The following is a 14,629-nucleotide window of genomic DNA, read 5'->3' as shown; positions in this document are numbered from 1 at the left end:
ACCGTGAAACCCCGTCTCTACTAAAAAATACAAAAAACTAGCCGGGCGAGGTGGCGGGCGCCTATAGTCCCAGCTACTCGGGAGGCTGAGGCAGGAGAATGGCGTAAACCCGGGAGGCGGAGCTTGCAGTGAGCTGAGATCCGGCCACTGCACTCCAGCCCGGGCTACAGAGCGAGACTCCGCCTCAAAAAAAAATAAAAAATAAAAATAAAAATAAAAACTAAAAATAGAGCTACCATATGATCCAGCAATCCCACTGCTGGGCATATACTCAAAAGAAAGGAAATCATTATAAGGAAGAGATATTGCACTCCCATGTCTGTTGCAGCACTATTCATAATAGCTAAGATTTGGAAGCAGCCTAAGTGCCCATCAACAGATGAATGGATAAAGAAAATGTGGTACATATACACAACGGAGTACTATTTGGCCATAAAAAAGAACGAGAACCAGTCCATTTGCAACAACATGAATGGAACTGGAGGCCATTATGTTAAGTGAAATAAGTCAGGCACAGAAAGACAAACATTGCACGTTCTTACTTATTTGTGGGAGCTAAAAATTAAAACAATTGAACCCATGAAGATAGAGAGTAGAAGGATGGTTACCAGAAGCTGGAAAGGGTAATGGAGGTAGGGGGGTGGTGAGAGAGAAGTTGGGGTGGTTAATGGGTACAAAATAAAAATAGAAAGAATGAATAAGATCCAGTATTTGATAGCACACCAGGGTGACTAAAGTCAATAATAATTTAATTGCATATTTTAAAATAACTAGAGTATAATTGGATTATACTCTAGTATACTATACTCTATACTATATAGTATAGTATACTCTATACTCTAGTTTGTAACACAAAGGATAAATGCTTGAATGACCCATTTTCCATGATGTGATTATTACACATTGCATGCCTGTATCAGCAAATTTTATGTACCCCATTATTATATACACCTACTATGTACCCATAAAAAATAAAAACAAATAAATAAATAAAACAGGCAGACACATTTCAAACAGCCAAGTGAAAAGGTAGAAAAAACCTGGGGCCTTAATGTTTCTGCTAGTGAACAGCACCCCAAAAAATCTAACTTCTTTGTACCAGTGCCTGGTTCACTATAATCTGCATCATCCTCTAGCAATGCTAATGGTTGCCTCAGTCTTTCTGTGGACTTCCCAGATTATAATTGGCACCAGGTAACATCCACATCCCTAGACCTGTTTCCCGCCTAACCCCATCCCCATAAAATATTTCTACCTCGGGAAACAAAACATCCTCAATCGAGGGTATAGAAGCGTGTAAAACAGGCTGGGCACAGTGGCTCACACCCGCAATCCCAGCATTTTGGAAGGCCGAGGCAAGAGGATTGCTTGAGCCCAGGAGTTCAAGACCAGCCTGAGCAATATAGTGAGACCTTTTAAAAAAAATAAAAAAGAAGAATTGTGTAGAACAGAATGTATAAGCCCCTTTCCTCCCTACTTCTGTAACTCCTACTCCCACAGTTAATGTTTGTACCTATATTTCCAAAAGTTTTTATGTATATACAAAAAATAATTTTTACAGAAATGAGATTAACACACTGCTGTGAAACTTTCTTTTTGCTTAATAAATTGTCATCATCTTTCCATGTTGTATTAAACAGATATTTGATTCTTTTTAGAGACAGCTTAGTAATTTTTATGTATATACTGTATATACCATTACTTATTTAATAATTTCATTGTTGATAGATATTTAGATTGTTTCCAATTCCTTATTGTGAACAATAATGTAATAAATGTCTTTGTGTATATATATATATATATATACTTGTGTGTTACTGTAGAATAAAATCTAAAAGTGCATCAAAGGGTAGACATGCTTAAAATTTTGATACATGCTGCCAAATCGCCTCCAAAAGGTTCCGCCAGTTTACACTCCCACCGTCTGTGTATGGGTGGCCATTTCCCCTCATTAACCCTAGGTTTTAGCAAATCTGGGAAGTGAAAACTGGTATCATGGTGCTTTAATTTTTATTGTAATTATAAGTGAGATTGAGCCCCTTCTTAGATACTTACTGGCCATTTGTGGGTTTTTTAACAGGGTCTCACTCTGCCACCCAGCCTGGAGTGCAACGGCACAATCATAGCTCACTACAGACTTGAACTCCTGGGCTCAAGGGATCCTCCTGCCTCAGCCTCCCAAGTACATGGGATGACAGGTGTATGCCACCATGGTTGGCAATTGTTTTTAATTTTTTTGTAGAGATGGTGTCTCACTATGTTGCCCAGCCTGGTCTCCAACTCCTGGGCTCCAACTCCTCCTGCCTCAGCCTCTCAAAGCACTGGGGTTACAGGCATGAGCCACCATGCTCAGCCCAGTTCGTTTGTGTTTCTTCTGGGAATCTTTATCCATTTTTCTTCTGGGAATCTTTATCCATTTTTCTATTGTGATCTAGTGCTTATTTTTGAGCACAGAAGTCATGTGATCAGAACTAGACTCCAAGAAGACCAATCTTACTGTAGGGAAAATGACAAGAGGCAAGATCACCATATCCCCTAGAACATGAATCTGTTGAAAAGACAGAATAAGACTTCAAAGGAAAGGGCTGACTCTAGGCTGATGCTCAAGTTTCTGTTTGGATAACTGAGCAGACAGAGGGGTTATTTGCTGACTTGGGAAAGCCAGGAGGAGGAGCAGGTTTAGAAGGACTAGGGGGATGAAGATGATAAGTAGAGTTTAATACATGTTGAGTTTCAGATACTTGCAAGACTGCCAGGGGCAGATAATCAGGAGGTCTTCAAATATAAATGTCTAGAGCTCAAGAGGGAGGAATGAGCAAGAGGTAGAGATCTAGGAGCCATCAGCATACAGATGCTAACTGAAGCCAGTTCCTATATGTGACCTCTCCAGCATGGGAAAGCCAGGGAAATAAATGAGATTTTTTTTTAACTGAGAGCTAAATTTTTTTTAAAGTACTCAAATTTAGAGAATAGGAAGGAAAAGAATATATAAAAGAGACTGAGAAAGGCCCGTGAAGAAGACTGAAAGAGACCCATTGGAATAGTGGGAGAATCAGTGTCTTAGTCTGTTTGGGCTGCTACAACAAAACACCATAAACTGGATAGCTTGTAAATAACAGAAATATATTTCTTACAGCTCCGAAGGTGTAGAAGTCCAAGATCCAAGTGCTGGCAATTTCAGTGTCTGGTGAGGGCTCATTCCCCATAGATGGTGATTTCTAGCTGTGTTCTCACACAGTGGAAGGGGCAAACAATATCCCTCAGGCCTCTTTCATAAAGGTACTAATCCCATTTATGAGGTCTCCTCAAGATTTAATCACCTCCCAAAGGCTCTACCTCTTAATTCCACCACCTTGGAGGTTAGGTTTCAACCTATGAATTTGGGGGAAGGGAGTACACATTCACACCCCAGCAACCAGAGAAGTTTCTGAAAGCCAGAGTAAATTTCTAGGGGGGGAAATTGTCAACAGAGATAAATGTGGTGACAAATTAAGGAAAGAAAAAACACAATTAAAAGCCACTGAATTTAACAAGTGAGAGATACATGGTTGATGTGGTAGATGCAATTATAGTAGAGGGGCAGAGGGAAAAGTCAAATCACAGTGGGTTGATGAGTGGGTAAAAGGTGAGGAAGCACAAGTGTGGACAACTCATTCAAGAAATTGTTTTGTGTAAAGGAGAAGGGTTATGGGGAAGTAGCCAAAGGGATGTGGGTTTCCTTTTTCCAATGGAAAAATATTGAACATCTTCCAATGCTAATAGAAGGTAGGTTGAAACTTCTGAAAAGAAAGGGATAATTGGTGAAGTAGCTAAAGAAACAGAAGAGGATGGGATCCAGGCACAAGTGCAGAAGTTTTCTTTCCCCAGATTCTTGGCACATGGACTTGAAATCTCAAGAACAGCCTCCTTCTTGGTTAAGAATGACCTTTTCCTTTTCCCACACAAATAACAAGCCAGTTTAAGTAGTGGACCAGTTAGCCAGTTGCTTCCCACTACACAAAAGGAAACAATATCAAGGGATTAAATCTATGCTAATTAACTCAGATTTCTATAAGAAACTTCTCAACTAACTGGTGAAGCAAAAATTGGTCCCATCCTCTCTACTGAAGTTAACTGACATGGAAATAAACGTAATAGTAACAAACCACTTACAAGCTCATGCTATTTATGGAATATTTTTGCAATTGTGCACACTCATACCTACCAGGCCCTGAGGCTAACACTATCCAGCTGACGTGGGGAGAAGGAGCCAGGGTCAGCAGTAGCCTTACTCTCAAAGCCTAAAACTTAATAATATAAAGTGTAAGGCTGTCTACAACAAGTCATCTAGTTTATTATCAAAATAAAAATATTCTAATGTGCCTGTTAAGGAGTTGCTAGGTTCAAGGGAAAAAAAACTAAAGTGGGAACAAAAACTACTTAAAAGTAGAAATAATTTTGCTGAAAGACTTTTCAAATATATTTAAACAAGACTTCCTGTCTCTATCCATGGGCAGTTAGTTACTTTTCCCCTTAGTGTGAGTGACTAACGCACTCCAATTACAAGCAATGGAAAAACCGTGAAATGAAAGGCAATTCCAAATAAGTTAAAATATTACGCTAAGTTTGGTGCATATAATATGTTCCTTATTTTGAACATCCAGAAAGGTATGCAATTTTTATTTTTTAAAAAAATCGGTTTTTCCTTTCTCCTGCCAAATAAACGCTGAACAAATATTTAAAGAATATCAGTTTGAAGGAGAACCCTTTCTGTAGCCTGCTTGTGGCGCCATTGGCGGGCACTGCCCTTGCCAGGCCTTCTCACTGTGCCCAGAGGACACTGAACCTCTTATTCACCACCTCTTGCCTACCCAGCCATATCATTCAATGAGTTCCTCCAGCCCTGTGCTAGATACCACAAGAGAGACAAACTGAAGCCATGATAATATTAAAATCACAGGAGAGTTGAGAAGTTTCGAAGTGATAACATCTGTGAAACAGCTAACAGACTGCCTGGCACATAACAAATGCTTACTGGAAATATTTTACTTTTTCAGTTATATTTCCCAGGTTTCAGAAAAGCTGTTGACACAGCCTTCTCCTGGGATTCAGAAGTACTGGCTTCTGCGTGGTAGTGGGTGCCTGTAATCCCAGTTACTCGGGAGGCTGAGGCAGGAGAATCGCTTGAACCCGGGAGGCAGAGATTGCAGTGAGCTAAGATCGTGCCACTGCACTGCAGCCTGGGCAACAGAGTACTGGCTTCTGGGAAAATTCCCTTCATCTGTTTTCGAAGGTAAAGAAAATGCACAGACTAGATGAAAAGCAGAGGTGGAAATAATTAGTAGAGATAAAGGGGAAGACTGTCTCCAGTTAACTCCATTAACATCTCCAGCCTTTTATTGGGCTTTTAAAAATATTTTTTATTGTAAAGTATACATATAAGGTGGTGTGAAAAACAGTTTGACAGTTACTCTAAAAGTTAAACATGGAGTTGCCATATGACCCAGCAATTCCACTCCTACGTATTTACCCAAAAGAAATGAAAACTAGTACTCAAATACATGTACCTGTATGTTCATAGCAACACTATTCACAATAGCCAAAAAGTGGAAACAGCCCAAATGTCCATCAACAGATGGAGAAACAAATTGTGGTATATACTTACAATGAAATATTATTCAGCCGTGAAACGGAATGAAAAATTGATACATGCTACAACATGGATGAGCCACAAAATCATTATGCTAGGTGAAAGAAGCTAGACACAAAAGGTCACATATTTAATGATTCTATTTAATATGAGGTATTCAGAACAGATAAATGCATAGAATAAGAATGTAGATTGGTAGTTTCCAGATGCTGGGGAAGTGGGGAATGGGAATCGATTTCTTGATGGAAATAGGGTTTTCGTTTGGGGTGATGAGAATGTTGTAAAACTGGATAGATGCAGTAGTTGCACAGTAATGCCACTGAAGAGGACACTTTAAACTAGTTTCAGGTGTTTGGCAATGATGGCGGACGGAAGGCAGGATTAGATTGCAGCTCTGGACAGAGCAGCTTGTGGAAGCTCGCGTTGTAAATTTCAGTTCCAGATCAACTGCAAGAACAAACCAGCAATCCCAAGAGGACCCACAGACCCTCTGAAGGAAGCAGACTGCACCTGGAGGACCCGGGAGATACCACAAATACTGTGAGTGCCCCAACTGCAGAAGTGGGAAAGGGAGACCCTCCTCTCCCAAACACACACTCCCACTGAAGAAGCTGAAGGTCTCTTTGAAGGACAAGTTTCTGACTTTACCTGGAGCTGAGTCAATTTAGAGAGCCGAGTGAAATATAGGGGTAGAAGCAGCAGCAAAAAGGCCCGGGGAGTTGGCTGCGTCCCCTCACAGGCTATTCCTGCCTGGCACCACAGGGATCCATCGGGAGGGTGACCAGAGGAGCAGGTGGTAAAGCTCCACAGGGAGAAGGAAATCTCTAGACGAACTTTGTAACAATTTGAACGGGCAAGAAGCCTCCTGATCAGAACTCAGGGGAGGGCACAAATCCGATGTGCAGACTCCACAAGCAAGGGAAGAACCAAGCCCCACAGCCGGAAGGTGAGTAGCCCAGGGCAAGTTTTCAAGCCTGTCATGTCCTCCGCCTGGAAACAGACTTGGGGTTGTTGTAGGGGCACGGTGGGAATGAGACAGGCCCTTCGTTTGCATGGGAGTTTGGTGAGAGCTGTGACTGCCGGCCTTCCCTCACTTCCCTGACAACCTGCATGACTCAGCAGAGGCAGCCATAATTCTCCTAGGTATACAACTCCAGTGACCTGGGAATCTCACCCCCATCCCCCACAGCATCCCCCACAGACCCACAACAAGACCCACCCAAGGAGAGTCTGAGCTCAGACACACCTAGCCCCATCCCTACCTGATGGTCCTTCCCTATCCAACCTGGTAGTGGTAGACAAAGGTCATATAATCTTGGGAGTTTTAGGGCCCCGCCCACCGCCTGTCCCTTTCTATATTCCTACAGCTGATGCTTTCTGGAAACCACCACCTCCTGACAGGAGGTCAACCAGCACAAAAAAAAAAGCATTAAACCAACAAAGCTAAGAACCCTCACAGAGTCTATTGCACACCCCCCACCCTTCCCCCCTCCACCTCCACAGGAACAGGCGCTGGTATACACAGCTGAGAGACCCACAGATGGTTCAGGTTCACATGATATGACTCTGCGGACAACCCCCAGTACCATCCGGGAGCCAGGTAGACTCGCTGGGTAGCTAGACCCAGAAGACAGACAACAATCACTGCATTTCGACTCACAGGAAGCCACATCCATAGGAAAAGGGGGAGACTACTACATCAAGGCAACATCCCTTCAGCCCTAGACCTTCCCTCTGACAGAGCCTACCCAAATGAGAAGGAACCAGAAAACCAACCCTGGTAATATGACACAACAAGGCGCTTCAACACCCCCCAAAAAATCACACTAGTTCACCAGCAATGGATCCAAACCAAGAAGTCGTCCCTGATTTATCTGAAAAAGAATTCAGGAGGTTAGTTATTAAGCTAATCAGGGAGGGACCAGAGAAAGACGAAGCCCAATGCAAGGAAATCCAAAAAAATGATACAAGAATTGAAGAAAGAAATATTCAAGAAAATAGATAGCTTAAACACAAAACAGTCAAAAATTCAGGAAACTTTGGACACAATTTTAGAAATGCAAAATGCTCTGGGAAAGTCTCAGCAATAGAATTGGACAAGTAGAAGAAAGAAATTCAGAGCTCGAAGACAAGGTCTTCGAACTAACCTGATCCAACAAAGACAAAGAAAAAAGAATATTATGGACAAAGTCTCCAAGAAGTCTGGGATTATGTTAAACAAACACATTTAAGAATAATCGGTGTTCCTGAGAAAGGAGAGAACTGTAAAAGCTTGGAAAACATATTCAATGGAATAATCAAGAAAAACTTCCCCAGCCTTGCTAGAGACTTCGACATCCAAATACAAGAAGCACAAAGAATACCTGGAAAATTCATCGCAAAAAGATCTTCACCTAGGCACATTGTCATAAGGTTATCCAAAGTTAAGACGAAAGAAGGAATTTTAAGAGCTGCAAGACAAAAGCACCAGGTAACCTATAATGGAAAACTTACCAGATTAACAGCAGAGCAGAAACCCTACAATCCAGAAGGGATTGGGGCCCAATCTTCAGCCTCCTCAAACAAAACAATTATCAGTCAAGAATTTTGTATCCAGCAAAACTAAGTATCATATATGAAGGAAAGATACAGTAATTTTCAGACAAACAAATGCTGAGAGAATTCACCATTACCAAGCCACCACTACAGGCATTGCTAAAAAGAGCTCTAAATCTTGAAACAAATCCTGGAAACACATCAAAACAGAACCTCTTTAAAGCATAAATAACACAGGACCTATAAAACAAAACTACATGTAAAAAAGCAAAAACAAAAAACAAAAAAATCAAAGTACATGGGCAACAAAAAGCATGATGAAAGTAACAGTACCTCACATTTCAATACTAACATTGAATGTAAATGGCCTAAATTCTCCACTTAAAAGATGCAGAATGGGTAAGAACTCACCAACCATCTGCTGCCTTCAGGAGACCCACCTAACACATAAGGACTAACATAAAAGTAAAGAGGTGGAAAAAGGCATTTCATGCAAATGGACACCAAAAGCAAGCAGGGGTAGCTATTCTTATATCAGATAAAACAAATTTTAAAGCAACAGCAGCCAGAAGAGACAAAGAGGGACATTATATAATGGTAACAGCCTTGTCCAACAGGAAAATTTCACAATCCTAAACATATATGCACCTAACACTGGAGCTCCCAAATTTATAAAACAATCACTAATAGACCTAAGAAATGAGATAGACAGCAACACAATAATAATGGGGGACTTCAGTACTCCACTGACAGCACTAGACAGGTCATCAAGACAGAAAAGTAAACAAAGAAACAATGGATTTAAACTACACCTTGGAACAAATTGACTTAACAAATATATACAGAACATTTCATCCAACAACCACAGAATACACATTCTATTCAACAGCACATGGAACTTTCTCCAAGATAGACCATATGATAGGCCATAAAATGAGCCTCAATAAATTTAAGAAAATTGAAATTATATCAAGCACTCGCTCAGGCCATAGTGGAATAAGACTGGAAATCAACTCCAAAAGGAACCTTCAGAATTGTATCAAGCACTCTCTCAGACCACAGTGGAATGAAACTGGAAACCAACTCCAAAAGGAACCTTCAGAACCATGCAAATAAATAAAAATTAAATAATCTGCTCCTGAATGAGCATTGGGTCAAAAATGAAATCAAGATGCAAATTTAAAAATTCTTTGAACTGAGAGAATAATGACACAACCTATCAAAACCTCGGGGATACAGTAAAGGCAGTGCTAAGAGGAAAGTTCATAGCCCTAAGTGCCTACATCAAAAAGACTGAAAGAGCACAAACTGACATTCTAAGTTCACATCTCAAGGAACTAGAGAAACAAGAATAAGCCAAACCCAAACCCAAGAGAAGAAAGGAAATTACCAAGATCGGAGCAGAACTAAATGAAATTGAAACAAACAAACAAACAAAAATACAAAAGGTAAGTAAAACAAAAATCTGGTTATTTGAAAAGATAAATAAAACTGATAGATCATTAGCAAGATTAATCAGGAAAAGAAGAGAGAAAACCCAAATAACCTCACTAAGAAACCAAACAGGAGATATTACAACTGACACCACTGAAATACAAAAGATCATTCAAGGGTACTATGAACATCTTTATGCAAATAAAGTAGAAAACCTAGAAGAGGTGGATAAATTCCTGGAAAAATATAACCCTCCTAGCTTAAATCAGGAAAAATTAGATACCCTGAACAGACCAATAACAAGCAGCGAGGTTGAAATGGTAATTTAAAAATTACCAACAAAAAAAAAAGTTCAAGACCAGACAGATTCACAGCAGAATTCTACCAGACATTCAAAGAAGGGGTACCAATCCTTTTGACACTATTCCACAAGATAGAGAAAGAAGGAACTCTCCCTAATTCATTCTGTGAAGCCAGCATCACCCTAATACCAAAACCAGGAAAGGATATAACCAAAAAAGAAAATTACAGATCAATATCCTTGATGAACATGGTTGCTAAAATCCTTAACAAACTACTAGCTAACAGAATCCAACAACATATCAAAAAGATAATCCAGCATGATCAAGTGGGTTTCATACCAGGGATGCAGAGGTGGTTTAACATATGCAAGTCAATAAATGTGATACACCACATAAACAGAATTAAAAACAAAAATCACATGATCACCTCAATAGATGCAGAAAAAAGCATTCAACAAAATCCAGCATCACTTTGATTAAAACTCTCAGCAAAATCGGCATACAAGGGACATACCTTAGTGTAATAAAAGCCGTCTATGACAAACCCACAGCCAACATAATACTGAATGGGGAAAAGTTGAAAGCATTCCCTCTGAGAACTGGAAAAAGACAAGGACACCCACTGTCACCACTCCTCTTCAAGATAGTGCTGGAAGCCCTAGCCAGAGCAGTCAGGCAAGAAAAAGAAATAAAAGGCATCCAAATTGCTAAAAAGGAAGTCAAACTGTCACTGTTTGCTGACAATATGATTGTTTACCTTGAAAATCCTAAGGACTCCTCCAGAAAGCTCCTAGAACTGATAAAAAAAAATTCAGCCAAGTTTCTAGATATAAAATTAATGTACACAAATCAATAGCTCTGCTATATACCAACAGCAACCAAGCAGAGAATCAAATCAAGAACTTAACCCCTTTTACAATAGCTGCAGAAATAAAATAAAATACTTAGGAATATACCTAACCAAGGATGTGAAAGATCTCTACAAGGAAAACTACAAAACACTGCTGAAAGAAATCACAGAATGCACAAACAAATGGATACACATCCCATGCTCATGGATGGGTAGAATCAATATTGTGAAAATGACCATACTGCCAAAAGCAATCTACAAATTCAACACAATCCCATCAAAATACCACCATCGTTCCACACAGAATTAGAAAAACAATGCTAAAATTGATATGGAAACAAAAAAGAGCCCACATAGCCAAAGCAAGACTAGGCAAAAAGAACAATTGTGGAGGCATCGCACTACCTGATTTTAAACTATACTATAAGGCCATAGTCAACAAAACAGTGTGGTACTGGTATAAAAATAGGCACATAGACGAATGGAACAGAATAGAGAACCAGAAATAAACCCAAATACTTATAGCCAACTGATCTTCAACAAAGCAAACAAAAACATAAAGCAGGTAAAGGACAGCCTATTCAACAAATCATGCTGGGATAATTGGCTAGCCACATGTAGGAGAATGAAACTGGATCCTCATCTCTCACCTTATATAAAAATCAACTCAAGAAGGACTTAAACCTAAGACCTGAAACTATAAAAATTCTAGAAGATAACATTGGAAAAACCCTTCTAGATATTGGCTTAGGCAAGGATTTCATGACCAAGAATCCAAAAGCAAATGCAATACAAACAGAGATGAATAGTTGGGACCTAATTTAACTAAAGAGCTTTGCAAGGCAAAAGGAAAACTCAGCAGAGTAAACAGACAACTCACAGAGTGGGAGAAAATTTATACAATGTATACATCTGACAAAGGACTAATATCCAGAATCTACAAAACTCAAATCAGTAAGAAAAAAACAAATAATCCCACCAAAACATGGGCTAAGGACATGAGTAGACAATTCTCAAAAGAAGATACACAAATGGCCAAGAAATACATGAAAAAAATGCTCAACATCACTAATGATCAGGGAAATGCAAATCAAAACCACAATGAGATACTGCCTTACTCCTGCAAGAATGGCCATAATCAAAATATCAAAAAACAGTAGATATTGGTGTGGATGCAGTGAACAGGGAACACTTCTACACTGCTGGTGGGAATGTAAACTAGTACAGCCACTATGAAAAACAGTGTGGAGATTCCTTAAAGAACTAAAAGCAGAACTACCATTTGATCCAGCAATCCCACTACTGGGTATCTACCCAGAGGAACAGAAGTCATTATTCAAAAGATACTTGCACACACGTTTATAGCAGCAAAATCCACAATTGCAAAATCATGGAACCAACCCAAATACCCATCAATAAACGAGTGGATAAAGAAATTGTGGTATATGTGTATAGGATGGAATACTATGCAGCCATAAAAAGGAATGAATTAACAGTATTTGCAGTGACCTGGATGAGACTGGAAACTATTATTCTAAGTGAAGTAACTCAGGAATGGAAAACCAAGTATCATACGTTCTCACTGATATGTGGGAGATAAGCTGTGAGGATGCAAAGGCATAAGAATGATACAATGGAGTTTGGGGACTTGGGGAAAAGAGTGGGGGGGGGGCAAGGGATAAAAGACTACAAATATGTTGCAGAGTATACTACTTGGGTGAAGGGTGCACCAGAATCTCACAAATCACCACTAAAGAACTTACTCATGTAACCAAATACAATAACTTACAGAAAAATAAAAAATAATAAATAAAATTGTTAGTTTATGGTTATGTGAATTTCATCTCAATAAAAAATTTTAGGGCCGGGCGCGGTGGCTCAAGCCTGTAATCCTAGCACTTTGGGAGGCCGAGACGGGCAGATCACGAGGTCAGGAGATCGAGACCAGCCTGGCTAACATGGTGAAACCCCATCTCTACCAAAAAAATACAAAAAACTAGCCGGGCGAGGTGGCAGGCGCCTGTAGTCCCAGCTACTCGGGAGGCTGAGGCAGGAGAATGGCGTAGACCCAGGAGGTGGAGCTTGCAGTGAGCTGAGATCCAGCCACTGCACTCCAGCCTGGGCGACAGAGCAAGACTCCGTCTCAACAAAAAAAAAAAAAAAAAAAAAAAAAATTTAATTTAAAAACTTAAAGTGTCATATATAAATGCAGTTAAAAAATAATGACATGTATCTCCATGTGGATAGTATCAGGCAAAAAAAAAAGAAAAAAGAAATACATGACTACCCAGGTACTCAATATTTTATTACCTTAGAAGCCCTTCCCAATACACACAGCACTCCCTCTATACAAAAACAACCACTACCCTAAATTTTGTAGTTTCTTGTTTCTATTTAATTTGTTAGCTATGTTTGTATCCTTATATAATATCTTTTGCCTGTTTTTGAATTTTATATAAAAGATTATTTTATGTTTTCTTTTAGGACTTGCTTTTTCAGTTAACATTATGTTTCTGAGCTTCATCCATGCTGGCCCATGTAACAATAAATTATTCATTTCACTGCTGTATGTGCTTCATTGTCTAAACAAACCACAATTTTATTTATTCATTCATTCTACTTCTGATGTACTTTTATATTGCTTCTAATTTTCTGCTATTACAAACGATGTCACAATAGGCATTTTTGTACATGATTCCTCATGTAAATATGTGACAGATTCTCTAGAGCTGTGCCATCCAATAAGGTAGCCACCAGCTACATGTGCCTTGCATTTATTTATTTATTTATTGGAACAGACTCATAGATCCCTATTTTATTCAATGGTTATAATCTGTTAACATTGTTATTTATTATGATGATCAAATTGCTTCAGATCTGGCCAATGCAAACTCCTTCAAGGTGACTCCTATGTCCTTGTGACATGCACCTATCATCTGGAGGACATTTCCTTATAATTTCCCTGGTCCAGCCCTGGAATCAGCTATTACTCCAAGGCATTGTGAGTCTTTTTTAGTCGGAAGTAATACTTAAAATCCAAGATCTGGGTCCTAGGTGTGCCCATTGCTACAACAGGGAAATTTTTTCTTTCAATTCAGCAACAAAGTCAAAATGAGTAATTTTCCTTTCTGCCCTTCTGCTTGGCAGGGTTTATTTCTCCTTTACCCTTACACTAAGGTACAGTCTTTAGAAATTTCATCTTTTTTCTGCTCAGGGGTTCTCCTATTAGATTTCCAACACTGGGTAGGCTCCAAGCACAAATAACAGCTGCATGAATTTGCAAATATACTAAGATAGATAAATAGAGTTTTAAAACTCTAAGATAGAGAGAGAGAGAGAGAGAGAGAGAGAGAGAGATAGATATCTTCATCACTCAGAACAAGATATATAGAACAGTCAGGCATGGTGACTTATGCTTATAATCCCAGCACTTTGGGAGGCGGAGGTGAGAGGATCACTTGAGGCCAGGAGTTCAAGACCAGCCTGGGCAACATAGCGAAACCCATCTCTATAAAAACTGGCCAGGCGTGGTGGCATGCACCTGTAGTCCCAGCTACTTAGGAGGTTGAAGTGGGAGGATCGCTTGAGCCCGGGAGACAGAGACTACAGTGAGCCAAGAGCACACCACTACATTCCATCCTGGTTGACAGACTGAGACCCTGCCTCAAAAAAAAGAATGGCCTGGCATAGTGGCACACACTTGTAGTCCCAGCTACTTGGGAGGCTGAGGTGGGGGTGTTGCTAGAGCCCAGGGGTTTGAGGTTACAGTGAGTTATGATCTCACCACTGCATTCCAGTCTGCAGGGTGAGACTCAGTCTCTTAAAAAAAAGAGAGAGACGGAACATTTCTCTCAGAAGTTTCCCTCATGCCCCTTCCCA

General features: G+C 39.9%; 1 protein-coding gene across 1 annotated transcript in view; it reads right to left on the bottom strand.

Annotated features, from left to right (window-relative positions):
• MAGED2 (MAGE family member D2) overlaps nucleotides 1–14,629 on the bottom strand; it is a 645,534-nt gene that overhangs the window by 202,857 nt on the left and 428,048 nt on the right. The gene's annotated exons all lie outside the window — the stretch shown is intronic.

Source organism: Macaca thibetana, chromosome X (genome assembly GCF_024542745.1).
Source record: "Macaca thibetana thibetana isolate TM-01 chromosome X, ASM2454274v1, whole genome shotgun sequence".
Lineage (NCBI taxonomy): Eukaryota > Metazoa > Chordata > Mammalia > Primates > Cercopithecidae > Macaca > Macaca thibetana.
This window is presented reverse-complemented; position numbering and strand designations above follow the sequence as displayed.